General features: G+C 38.1%; 1 long non-coding RNA gene and 1 other non-coding gene across 3 annotated transcripts; one reads left to right on the forward strand and one right to left on the reverse strand.

Moving 5' to 3' along the window:
• Positions 1-507: 507 nt before the first annotated feature.
• Positions 508-3,549, forward strand: LOC145572229 (uncharacterized). 2 transcript variants are annotated; one of them, XR_014096735.1, is made up of 4 exons: positions 508-862; positions 1,102-1,227; positions 1,359-1,540; positions 3,265-3,549. It is a non-coding gene; the product is annotated as an uncharacterized LOC145572229 (long non-coding RNA). The 2 variants fall into 2 exon arrangements; XR_014096734.1 differs by having other exon boundaries at positions 508-1,227.
• Positions 3,550-11,065: 7,516 nt separating this feature from the next.
• LOC145573403 (small nucleolar RNA R71) lies at positions 11,066-11,172 on the reverse strand. The gene has a single exon (XR_014097443.1). It is a non-coding gene; the product is annotated as a small nucleolar RNA R71 (small nucleolar RNA).
• Positions 11,173-13,457: the final 2,285 nt, after the last annotated feature.

The raw sequence follows: 13,457 nt of genomic DNA on the forward strand, positions 1-13,457 counted from the left end.
TCTACCTATTTCCGGACTGTTTTCTCATAAATAGGGTCCTGAACCTTCGTTTTGATTCATCAATTCTTATCTACGATCAACAGCAATCATCTCTCTCTCTAAAGCTAGAAGCTTTTTCTCTCTATTCTTTTTCTAAACCTTCCCTCTTACAAAATTCCGCATTCACGAGCACTAGACACACCTAGCCAAGTTCGAAGTTGCCTTCGCCCTAGACGTGAAAAATTATAATTTGTGAAGGTTTGGTCCCAAATCTCTATTTTCAATTATTTAATTTAATTGTTTGATTTTATATTTTCCTGAAGTTACTAACGCGTGTATTTTGTTATTAGAAAGAGATACGAGACATCAAAGTATGTAATCTTGGTAACGGTCAAAATAACAGTTCATTACAAATATACTATATTTGTAACGGGCAATATAAATAATACAATATTCGTAACGTGCACACATGGCCCGATATAAATATCTTGGTCCAACTGATGAGATTGAGGAACCCATTACTTATTATTAGGGTTTTACAATAGCACTCTCCTTAAGCCGTCATAACCCAATCTCTTTCCTCTTTTCACTCTCATTTCACTCATTTTCTCTCTCCTCACTCATTCAATATCTCTCTCGTCCTCACTCAATCTCCTCCATTTTTGTTTCTTCTCTATGGATATACGAACAACGAACAAGCTCTATTGGGGTAGATCGAAGTTTTGTGCCCTGACTGCTCCGACTAAATATGCTTCCGATTGTTTTGGCGGTGATTTCGGGTCCTCTTGGTGAATTGCTCGCGATGATTCAGTAGATCGAAGTGTATTCTACGTTTTCTGAGCTTGGAAAGGGGCGAAGAAGCATCAGCAACTTCTTCTTCTAGGTGAGCTCTTGTATGTATTGCTATTTATTATTTATCCATCATATTTTTATTTTGGGTGTTTTTATGTTTTTTGTGACTCAGTTGGGGGGTTTTTTTTTTATTAGATTAGGGTTTTTGAGGAATGATGAAATGAATTAGGGATTTTCTGGGGTTACGTTTTGGCAATTGGAATCAGGAATTGTATTAGGGTTTTTTGTTCATTTTACCATTCATTTCTGGAGTTGATCGATGAATCTTAGGTCTGGATTGGTGTTGATTGCGATAATGAAGATGGTAATTAGGTCAGTTCTATGAATGGAGTTCGATAATTTCAAGCAAAAGTGTGCTCAAACCTAGTTTTTCTGTCCTCTTATTAGAGAAAATGGGTAATTTTTCTCACTTTCTCTCTCCTCCATTACCATCCATTTCAATTCATTGGTGTATTCAAATTCTGCTTTAATGGTGGTTTGATTTGATTTTGATTAGTGTTGGTTTTATTCTCGTTATTTTGTTACAGGTATTTCTCGTGATTTTATGCACAAGAGGCGTGCCACTGGGGGCAAGAAGAAGGCTAAACAGGTTCCCTAAGACAGAGGTTGGTGGAAGATTTTTTCGGTTTGTTTCATTGACCTCCTTTACTACTGAGAGGAGAAGGTGGATTTTAATCCATGTTAATGGAAGGAACAACACTAAGTTCAGGTAATCCATGGGTCTTTGGTAGAAGGCCTCTCTTTGTTGCTTACACTTGTGATAGAAAAATAATTGTATTGAAAGCATAAGTTACTTTATTGCTTAATATGCCAGTTAACAACATTGGCCACTTGCTGTTTGGCAGTAGTAGACTGATGCAAAAATAATACTTCCTCCGTTCTTTTTTACTTGACCCGCTTTGACTTTTACATTATTCACCACCTCTCCTTTGACCGTCTTTGGAGAATTAAAGTTATTAATCATTAAAGTTTTGCATTGGTAAGCGTGATAAAAGAAACAGGTCAAGTAAAAAAAGAACAGAGGAAGTGTGTATCATGTATATGCCCCATTAAAAAAAGCAAGCATATAGAATTATGGAACCTAAATCAGATATGGAAATCTTGGATTCATTTGCCTTTGACCCTTGAAAAGTAAGTTGTCATGGCTTCTGTTTTCATATACCACTTACCAGTCTTGAATCTTCATTCAGCCTTCTAAAATAGCTTTCCATTTAGCTCGACCATACCTTTTTCAGCGCTTTTTGAAATTAGAAATTAAGTGCAGGAAAACTAAAAGCTAATGCTAAACAATCCTAATTAGCATTATTCTGGTTTCAAAAAAAAAAAAAAAATTAGCATTATTCTACAGGCCACACGTAACTATATATTTGATTCAAACAGGCCATAACTCTTAGATTCACATCCAGTCAACCACCAATATTCATTAATTTTTATTCAGTTATCACATATTATGGGCGGGTTTCCATATTAAAGATTCCACTGTATAGGTGAATATTTAATTACCTTGAGCGTAGGTAGTTTTACTATGTAAAAAATTCCCTAAGTAGATGTGGAATATTGTGTGAATATGAGTCAAAGTTCGGGATGATATCAATTAACTTGTTTTTATTTAGTTGTGGTTTATATACAATGTGATGAGTTGGTAGATCACTAATTAAGCAAGTTGTATTATTATCACCACATGCTTTTTAGCGGATAAAGACAATTGTAATTGTCGTTAACCATGTGCTTATTTGACAAACACAACTGTCCTTGTCTGATTTTGATGGCTGTATCCTTATTTGGTTTCATTGTGCTTGCTTAAAAATAAAGTGTGTAAATAAGGATGAATTTAATTAACTTTTTTAAAAAAACTTCCCCTGGTTGTGGATTAATGAGTTAAGATCATTACATTACATCATTTATATGATTTCTATAATGTTAATGTTTTCTTGACAATTTTATGGTTGTGAACCGTTGGTAAGTGGAAAGGAAATGATGCTTTTTGTAGTATAGTACTGTAATTAGCTACACATACGAATATCAATTAACTAAATATGAATATTAAATGGAATTAGAAATATATGCTATTCTCAAAACAAATTAGGAATCTGACAATGCTAGCAACTTAGGTGTTACTTGTTAGAGAGTATTGATTTATGCTAGTAAACTAGTGATAGCTGCCAAAAAATGATGGGGATTGTTCATTATTTTTGGCTCATTATTCATTAATATGGATTTTCTGTCCTAATGAACAGTCAACTTTTTGGCTCATATTACCATGTACCTTTGTATTAATTAAGCTTAGTTAAGCTTTTCCTACACTATGATATTGGTTTCTTATTTCAAATTTCAAATTTTTGCTACTTGTTTTCTTATTCCAAATTTTGTTCATGTTTTTTATATAATTTTTGAGTTCTAACTTTTGTCATATGTTTTGATGAAATATATCAGGGAAACAAAACGAAGGACACAATTTGCATTGCCCTTGCTGATGAGACATGCGAAGAACCTATGAATCAACACTACTCCGAACTTAAGTTCAAAATTAAGGAGTGCTTTTTATTTTTGCTACTTCAGCAGCACCAAGTTTGTAAATCTTACTACTAGTGTTGTAGAAAAAAAGAATTGTTTCTTGGATTTTTTATTAGCTTTGAGGCCAATTGTACTAATTAAAATTTTTGGAATAAATAAAAATTTACATTGAAAATGATGAAGCAAAAAAAAAAAAAAGCACAAAATGATGAAGCTTGGAAAATTATGTCGATTTTTTTTTTTTTTTTTAATTGCGGTTAAATGTATTTGTAACGGGCAGGTGAAATGCCCATTACAAAATAACCCCTTTATTTGTAACCCGTTATTCGTAATGGACATTTCATCCGCCTCGTTACAAATAACGAGGTTATTTGTAACGAACATTTCACCTGCTCGATACAAATAACCCGTCATTTGTAACGGGCATTGCTCGTTACGAATAACAGTCTATCCATAACGGCTGAATATGTAATGCCCGTTGCCTGTTACGGATGGGCTGTTTTTGCCCGTTATGGATAGCTATTTTTCCACTAGTGAAACAAGTAGGAGTCGCTAATGAGTTTTAGGAAAACTCGTAAAGTTCGTTCATGCTTTTCTCCTAAGTAGAGTTCAAGGGATATTTAGCACGAATCGTAAGTTTATCTATGCCCAAATTGGTCTACATGTACCTGAAATGAGTTTGAGAGCGAGGGTACTAAAATAACGTTCCTTTTAGGGAGGAATCGCTATTCTAGCCCTAGTTCGGCCTCTACTAGCTCTTCCTTTTTCACAATTTCATCACCAAACAATATAAATGCAACGTGATACCTAAAAACTAAGTTAGTTGATTTTATTTACACGCATCAATCATGTAGGAGTTACATTGCAAAGATCGTTATTCTTATTTAATCAATATTCGTGAAATAAATAATAAATAAACAAGATTCGCCTTGACTTAAGTGATCAATCAACAATTAATGATTCAATTCTATTCTTAATTTAACACAAGATACTATGTGGAATTAATTATTAAAAGTTCGTTTAAAGTGATCAAACAACACTAATTAATTTATTAAATGTTATTTAAACAAGAAAAGTAAAGATGATTGATCTAAGTACTCGGGAATTTACCACTTCTCCTTCCTAGATCTTCGTTTATAACACTTATGGAATCTTTCTTGTTCGGGAACCTCCACCATAGTAACAAGTATTGAGGGGGTGAGTGTTTAGGACAAGAGGTTTAAGAGTATACAAGTTCACAAAGTTTCTGCCAAAGTTTTAGGTTAATTTATGTCTGTTTCAGCCTCATATTAAGCCTCTATTTATACGGAATGGATGCATTTAGGGGTTTTGAGTATTCTGCTGCATCAAGTGTCACGCGCATCAGAATGGGTTGCGCGCGACAACCCAACGCAAGTGATTTAAATGCGCTGCTATGGGCAGCGCAACTGAATGTCTTGCGCGCAGTTTTATGAAAAGATTTGATTTTATATTTTTATGAAATTCTGAATCTTTCGCAAGCGCATCACTAATGGTTGCGGTGGGTGTCACGCGCAACCTTGTAAGTTGCGTGCGCCAGACCAGCGCGACTCATTGAGATGCGCGCTGATTTTTCTGCAGCAGCATTGATTTTTAACCTAGGCGCCTCTAAATCCATCATAATTAGGTTTTAACCTCGGGCTTAAGCTTAATTATGATCGGGCTTAGTTAGTTTGGACCTTGATTCATTTGTTTTGGGTTAGGCTAGTCATTTTACATTCTTGTGACTTAATAAGTTGTCCATAAGCATTCATCACGTTGATCCAACACAAATATGGTTTTATTTATCGTCATAGCACTACCTGTCGGGACAAGAGGCCAAAAGTAGATGTTTACAGTTAGCCCCCACTTTGATAGAGTCTAGAATAGACGAGGATCAAAGTAGCCATGGAAATAAATCCAAGACTCATTCTACGAAGTTCCTTAAGAATAGAGAATGTTTTAGTAGTGTTAAGGATGTCAAAACGATCCTTGATTCGCTAAGTGTTTGAGACAAGTAGCTATTAAAGCTAGAAAAGTATTTTCTAGTCTTAACACGCTAAAGAATCTAGATTGATCCTTTGCAAATGTAGAACGCTTTAACAAGTAAAGGCTGTCCTGGGTGATGTCATGTCATGAGAAGATATCGGTTTAAAAAGATTAAAGAGAATGATATCCTCTCAATTATGGCATCGTTGATCTAAAGTCCCTCGATATGTCATTGAAACTTTAGTCTATGATTTTAACAAGTTAAAAGATGATAAAAGAAGGGGTGTTTCGGCATTCGTAGCCTAACACGTGAATAAAGTTCTTGACACTCGCTTGCCAAAACGCAGTATTCAGGGTCAACAAGACAGAAATACATGTCTCAGGACTAGAGGCATATATACAAATCCAGTGAGAGAGAAGAAAATCGGCAACTTTCTCAAATGTTTTGTCCACAAGATGAGAACACGTGTCTCAAGACTGGGGGCACGTGTCTGAACAGATGCGGCATCGCACGTTGCTCTTTATACAGGGGGTGGACGGACACCTTAACTGTCCGGTAAGCCAGTAAGCTCACTAACTACCGTATTTTCTTCCAATCGAGAATGTGCCTTGTCCTCGATGTTTCGGCGCGCCAGTCGGCTAGTTTAGCTAATGCCTAAAGACAGAAATTCTACCATTTTAGTTACAAGAGGTAGACCACATTGCAGGGAAGAGGTGACATTTTGCGCAACACCTACGCCATACAATTTTACGCTGTATGATACGCCATCCTTTTTGCTGTGGACGCTAAAAAGAACGAAAAGAACGTGACATTTCTAAAGTCAGTACAGTAAAATGACAAAACTGTACGTAAAGCTTTTACATAAAGCACCACTACGGAACATTTTATGACACGCTTACGAAAAACCTCCAAAACGTATGCTTAGGGAAGGCACTAAGCACGGTGTGCATGCAATATGATGCAAAAAACTATAAAAGAAGAAAACAAACTACGAGATGCAAATCAATTAAAAGATTTCGATTATTTGCGCGTCATTACGTCTAATAAGGAGCAAAAACAGTTAGAAATAAATCAAACGGATCGAAATCAAAGTACCGGTCTTTTTAATGACCATTATCCGCGCGCAACTTAGTGGGTCGCGCTGGCCAGGCACGCACATCGTTCTGAGTCGCGCTGGGATGTCACACGTAACTAATTGAGTTGTGCGCGACATTTAAATCAGCAAAAAGAAAATCGTTGAGCGGGATTTTTCATTTCGCTCCCTCTCTCTCTCCTTCCTTCACCATTTTCGCTTCTTCCTCTCTCTAAAAAGCTCGAAATTATTTTTTTTTGAAGCTAAAGGAAGTAGATCTCGTCCCCTATTCATATTTCCCATAATCCAATGTAAGTTTTTTACCTTTTTCCTTCATTTTTGGCTGAATTTGGGGGATTTTTGAACCGTAAAACCCCAAAATTCAAATTTGGGGGTTTCCAATTTGCTCCATAATTGTCAAATTGGTTGTCCTATATTGTTATGTTATGTTTAAGGAGTGTTTTGCAACAAATTTCACGAAAAATGGTTGAGTATTGAACCTTGTATGAGTATTTCTTTGTTTAAATATGTTCTTGGCATTTTTCTTCGAATTTGTTATTTTTGCTTGCTCATTTGGTTATACTTGTTGATTATGAAGTGAACTATAGTATTAAACTACAATTACTTTCATGAATCATGTTTTGAAAATTTTGAATCCGAAAAATGGCACGAAGTAGATACTTTAGCTTGTTTTTGTCATATTCGAACCTCATGATTGTTTGGTAGACGATAATTATGCTTATGTTATTATTATTCGTCAAAGTAGTTGATTCTTTAGATTTAGGAATATAATCTCTAGAATACTTTAGTTGAAACTGGTATAGGATGGCTTTTGTGGGTGTTAAAGCCCCCATTTATAGAGTTTAACTACAGGTATCATAGCCCCCAAGCGTGGGTGGCATTCGATTTTTGTTTTTTGCCCTTTTGGCAGCCGTTATGCTGCCGAAATGAGTCTAGAACACGTATACTAGTCTTTTTAGTAAAAAACAAACTAATAAGGAATTTAATCCGTTATAGCATGGATTCCCCTCCTTTTGTTGACGCTGAGGAGGACCTAGGAGTGCCTATGCCCGACGAGGCGGTTCGCCCTCGAAAGAGGGTGACACGTCCCCGTGAGGAAGTTCGAGAACGACGCGTCGGGGCTGATCGACGTCGTCATGAGGATGTGGTCTGGGAGGCTCCTCCCAACTGGGACCCTCAAGTCCGTAAGTGGGACCCGGACCATCATGTTTCGATTTGAAGTTGGCGCGACATAGTGAGTACTTTTGCGCCTCTGTCCTTTCATCGTTTATTTCTCTTTTGAAAACTCATGACCGTATATTCTCGTATATTTTCTTTTAGAGTGAGCCTAGCATGCGTTTGTATGGCTCTGGTGACTTTAGGAGCCGTTTCGAGAGTTTACCCGACGCGGTGAAGAAGGTGGTGGAGCTTTTGGGGATCTGCCCCCAGCTAGTGGCTCTTTAGGACTTATTGAGTCAGCTTTCCTTCGTGGGTTGCTGGAGTTTTGGTGGGATTCCAACAATACTTTCCATTTCCCATGGGGAGAGATGACGGTTACCCCTTTCGACTTCTCTATGATCACAGGTTTTCCTTTCGGAGGTGAGCCTGTGGTTATAGAGACCGTGAAGGGGTTAGACGAGAGGCTGCGCGACCTTGTGGGGGACCGTCTTGCGGCGGCTCTTCATATGTACGCGTAGTGTTGTCCGTACTCGGTTCTTGCCGACGAGCTGTCGGCTGACGAGGGAGATCGGCAGTGTACACCTAAGTAGTTGGCTCGAATATACATTGCCCACGTTCTTTCCGTCACTATTCCGAGTGATCGGGGAGAGCGTTTCGTTATCGGGTTACTCGTTTGCCTCAGTGATTTGGGGCAAGTGAGTAACCTGAGTTGGGCGGAGGTGTCATATGCCCGTATGCTTACATAGATGGGCAAGGCGATCTGGGTGATGGATTCCGCGACAGCTACTAAGGTGCCTCGGATCCCCATTTCATGGCATGGTCGTATCCTCGAGGTGCGTATCTTAATCTTTATACATTTTTTCATCACCATTTTAGCTTTTGATTAATTAATTAATTGCATTCTTTTCTTAAGCTTGGGGGTATTCGTACCTGCCTTTTCTAGCCCCCGGGATACTTGGGGAGGCTCGTTTCCCTATTGGCCATCGTTTGGTCACGATTAGGAAGAGACGAGCAACTTCAGCCGGCAACTTTCGCCACAGGATTCTTCCGGCGACTCGTACGTCGGTGAGTGTGATTTTGACTACCCGTATTTTCATGTATACATTTTTTGAATGATTTTCTCATGTGATCGTGTTTTGTAGATCGATCTTCGTCTTTGGAGTTTGATCGTCGGGGTCCCTGAAGCTGTCTTGGCAGGCATGGTTCGCTGCCGTTTCCGGGCCCTTTATCATGGACTCTCTGTGCTCCAGAAGACGGATGCTTGGTTCTTAGGCGAGCGTGTTCTCTGGCAATCTTTCTCCGAGGAGCCTTTGGTTCCTGCGGACCCTCTGATCTGGATGCTGCGTCTGGACTTACTGTCTATTGAGGATCGAGCTCAGGCGATCCTTAGTTATCCAACGGAGCAGCTGGTGCTGCCGGGTGCATCTTACCCGACATTCGTTGCATCTAGGCCGACTCCTTTTCTCGCTTTCGTTCTGGCTAGTATTTTTCTTTTCTTTTATTTTATTCTTTGTCAAATTTCGGAACCTTGACTCCTTTGTTATCGTATTTTCAGCGAGTCGAGCTGGGTGGTTGGGTGCCTCCCACGCCGGAGATCACGTATACCGACGCTTTTGGGTCGGTAATTTGTGAGATTCTTCCAACGGCGGAGGATGAGGACATACCGTTTGTACCAGAGACGGTTGAGTCGGTATGTTTATTCCGTACATGTATATTTTTTCTTTTCCATATATCATATACATTTGTTTTATAACTGTCCTTTATATTTATTTCTTTGGAATAGGTTCCGCGGAGATCGTGAATGGCATGGTGAGGATTATTTGTGCTTTCCAAGCTTCTTATCCGAGAGCCCTCGTGGCTTTGTCATACCGTGATCATCGGATGGTTGCGGTAAGTTTGTTTGCTTTCTCTTTTTTATTTTTCAAAGTTATTACACATTTTGTGTATTAATCTTTTTTTTGGATTTTGCAGGATATACAGCAGCCTTTCGGGAGTCGCCGAGCATCATGACTTCCATATATATATATATATATATATATATATATATATATATATATATATATATATATATATATATATATATATATATATATATATATATATATCTTTTTTTAGCTTATGGAAAATGTACATTTACTTTTTTTTTTAATTTTTACGCTGTACATATGACACACATTTATTGTATATATCATATTTTATTTTCATAAGTGTTAAAAAGCGAAAAATTTTCGAGGGAGGGAAAGGGTTCCCGACTTACCCCCCTCGAAAAAAATAACCAAAAAAAGGAAAGAAAAGGAAAAACGGAAAAGAAAACCAAAGGGGAAAGAGAAAAGGTAAAAGGAAAAAAAAGAACTTAAAAGAAAATAAAAAATAAAAAGAAAATAAAAAAGAAGTTAGAAACAAAAAAGAAGAAGAAAAATAAAATAAAAAGAATGAAGACAGGAAAATAACCGTATAGATTAGTAATAAGATTTCGTTGGTATTCTATTATTTGGTAATCTAAAATACGTGAATAAACCAACCAACATGTCGCGACAGAACAGGGGGCGCGCAATTGGATGGGTTGCGCGCGGCTATCGCGCGTATGTAAATTGGTTGCGCACGGTAGGCACGTGCAACTCGTGAGATGCACGCGCCACCTGCGGGTGAACTTTCCTTTGGGCGAAAATTGTCAAAAAATTACCCCGTTTGGGTCTATTTAAACGTGGTTTCTTATAGGATTTTGATCATCTCACATTCATTCGTTAGTAATATTATCAAGAAAATTATTGCTCTCTTTCTACTCATTCTTCTTTTTTTTCTTTTTTTTTTTTTTTTATTTATTTTTTATTTTTTATTTTTCTCTTTTGAACAATGGTAAAAACCTTTGAGCAATGTTTGAAACAATGGGTCACTTCCCTTTTAACTGAGGATAAACTAGCTTTTAAAATATACCACATTGACCCTTATTAAGCTATATGCAACTTAATATAAAATTTGATTTTCTCCATGCTGCAGTTAATCATTGGGACTCAAACCACCATCTTTTCCTTTTTAAAGGGGATGAAATTGTCCCATTACCTGGCGAGTTTGAGGCTCTACCAGGCTTCCCTGCAAATACTCTCCCCGTGACATATGCCCCTACCTTGTTAGATTCCAAACCTGTGTTTCAACGATTTGAGAGCGGGATTGCTCCACCTACAACACCGGCAAATGGCTTTGAAATAAGGCCGGCAATGATCACTTTGATAGAGAGGCGACAATTTAGTGGGGCCAAGCATGAAAGCACGCTAAATCATCTCAAGGAGTTCGAAAAATATTACAATACTATCAAGGTGAACGGAATTTCTCAAGAATTTATCCGCCTCAAGCTCTTTCCCTTTTCTCTCATAGGGCGCGCTTTGGAACGGCTAGACAAGGAGGTTAAGCCGAATTCTCTAAGGACATGGGACGAGGTTACCAAGGAATTTCTATCCCGTTTCTATCCACAAAAGAAAACGGCGAACGCTAGAGCTTTGATTCAAGGTTTCAAGCAAAAGCCAAGTGAGAGCCTCTATGAAGCATGGGAGAGATACAAAGAGTATCAAAGAGAGTGTCTTCATCACGGAATTCCAACCTATTAAATCATTCAAATCTTTTATGGAGGCCTTAGCCCTCAAGGAAAATCATGTTTAGATGGAGGAGCCGGAGGTCCTATCATGAACAAAATGGAAGAGGAAGTGGTGGAGATAATTAAAGACGTAGTGAGGTATTATAGAGATTGGCAAGATGGAGAAAGAGAGTCAAGTAGCAAGAGTAGCTCTTCGGTGTACTCGGTTGATCATCTAAATGCAATCAACAATCTATCCTAAAAAATGACAAACTTAGGGAAGGAGATGTCCGCTATCAAGGCAAAGTTGGAAAGTGCTACCTACCAAGTTTCAAATCTTCCCTCCCAATCTAAGGGGAGAGGTATGTCTTCTAATTCTCAACCTCCTCCTTCTTCTAATAACATGCCTAGTGGATGCTTGTTTTGTGATGATTGTGGGTCGTATGATCATGATGTTTCTAGTTGCCCTCATGCATGTATGGATGTTTGTGATGATCAAGATGGAAATGTGAATGAGCATGTGAACTATGTGTCAAATAATCATGATTCTAGTTTTGAGAATCAAAGAGGTCAATGGAATAGGAATTACAACAATCATGGCAATTTTGACAACTATAACCAAGGTGGTGGTCATAGGAACCAAGGGAACCAAGGTTCTCGAGGTAACTATAACAATCAAGATTATAGTAGCCAAAATCAAAACCAAAATTATGGTAATCAAAACCAAGGTTATGGGAATCATAATCAAGGTAGTGGTAACCATAATCAAGGTTATGGTCAAAATCAAAATAGGGATAATTGGAACAATCAAGGTAGAGGCAATTTTCAAAACAATGCTCAAAGAGGACGTCTACCCGGATTTGCTCCAAAGGCCCAAAATGATAATTCCTATCTTCAATCCTCTTCTTCTTCACATAGAACAAATTTGGAAGAAATCATTGAAAATCAAACAAATTTGTTGAACACTTACATGACCGTAAGTGATAAGAAATTTAATGAAATGATGACTTATGATAAGATGCTTGAAAACCAAATTTATCAACTTGCTAATGCTTTGAAAGACCATGCTAGTCCTTCTTCTTTACCTTCCCAAGGCCTAGATCCCAAGAGACCGGTCAATGCTATTGTCACAAGGAGTGGTTAGGTTCTTGAGGAGAGTTTTCCTAGGAAGAGTGAGACCAAAGAGGGCACAAAAGAGGTTTTGGTAGAAGATGAGAGAGATGGTGCATCTTTAAGTGAGTTGAGATTGAGAAGCCTAGTGAGGTGAGAATGGAGAAAGAAATTGTGAAACCCAAGCTTCCTTATCCACAAAATTTCATGAGACATAAGTTAGATGAACAATTTGGAAGATTCATTGACATGCTTAAGCAACTTCACCTTTCTCTACCATTTACCGAAGTTGTCACCCAAATGCCCAACTACGCAAAATTCCTCAAAGATATTTTGAGTGGTAGGAGGACTTGTGATGGAGTAGAAACGGTGAACTTGACCGAGAATTGTAGTGCAGTCATAATGAACAAGATGCCACCTAAGCTAAAATACCCGAAACTTTTCCATCCCTTGTGCCATTTATAAAATGCAAATTGAGATTGCGTTGTGTGACCTAGGAGCTAGTGTTAGCCTTATGCCATATTCGGTGTAACAAAGACTTGAGCTAGGGGAATTCTTACCTACGAACATCACTTTTCAATTGGCCAATAGGTCAATTAAGTTTCCTAAGGGTAAGGTAGAGGATGTTCCTTTGAGGGTTGGGAAATTTGTTATTCCAGTAGATTTTGTGGTGCTTGAGATGGACGAAGATGCTAATATTCCTATCATTCTAGGGAGACCATTCCTTGCTACTTCGGGTGCTTTGATAGATGTGAAAAGTGCTAAAATTTCACTCAAAGTAGGGGATGAGGTGATAGAATTTGACTTGAATGATAGCATGAAGTATCCAAGTTCTTCTTTAGAAAATTACATGTTGATTGATTCTCTCGATCATGTTGTGTCTTCTATGCATGAACAATTGCTCACTTCTAACGATGCTCTTGAGAATGTTTTGTTGAATAAGGAAAAGATAGGTGCTCCTAGTAAGGAGATGGCTTTGTATGAAGATGTGCTCAATGGAAGCTTTGAGGATGTTGAAGAGCAAATGTGTTTGAGCATTTCTAGCCAAGAAGCGTTGCAAGTGGCAACATCGAAGGAAGGTAAAGGTGTTCCAATGGTTGAGCTCAAACCTCTTCCATCACACCTTAGGTATGAATTTTTGGGACCCAACTCCACTTATCCCGTGATTGTTAGCTCCTCTTTGAGTGAGCATCAAG

Source organism: Chenopodium album, chromosome 12 (genome assembly GCF_948465745.1).
Source record: "Chenopodium album chromosome 12, dcCheAlbu1.1, whole genome shotgun sequence".
Lineage (NCBI taxonomy): Eukaryota > Viridiplantae > Streptophyta > Magnoliopsida > Caryophyllales > Amaranthaceae > Chenopodium > Chenopodium album.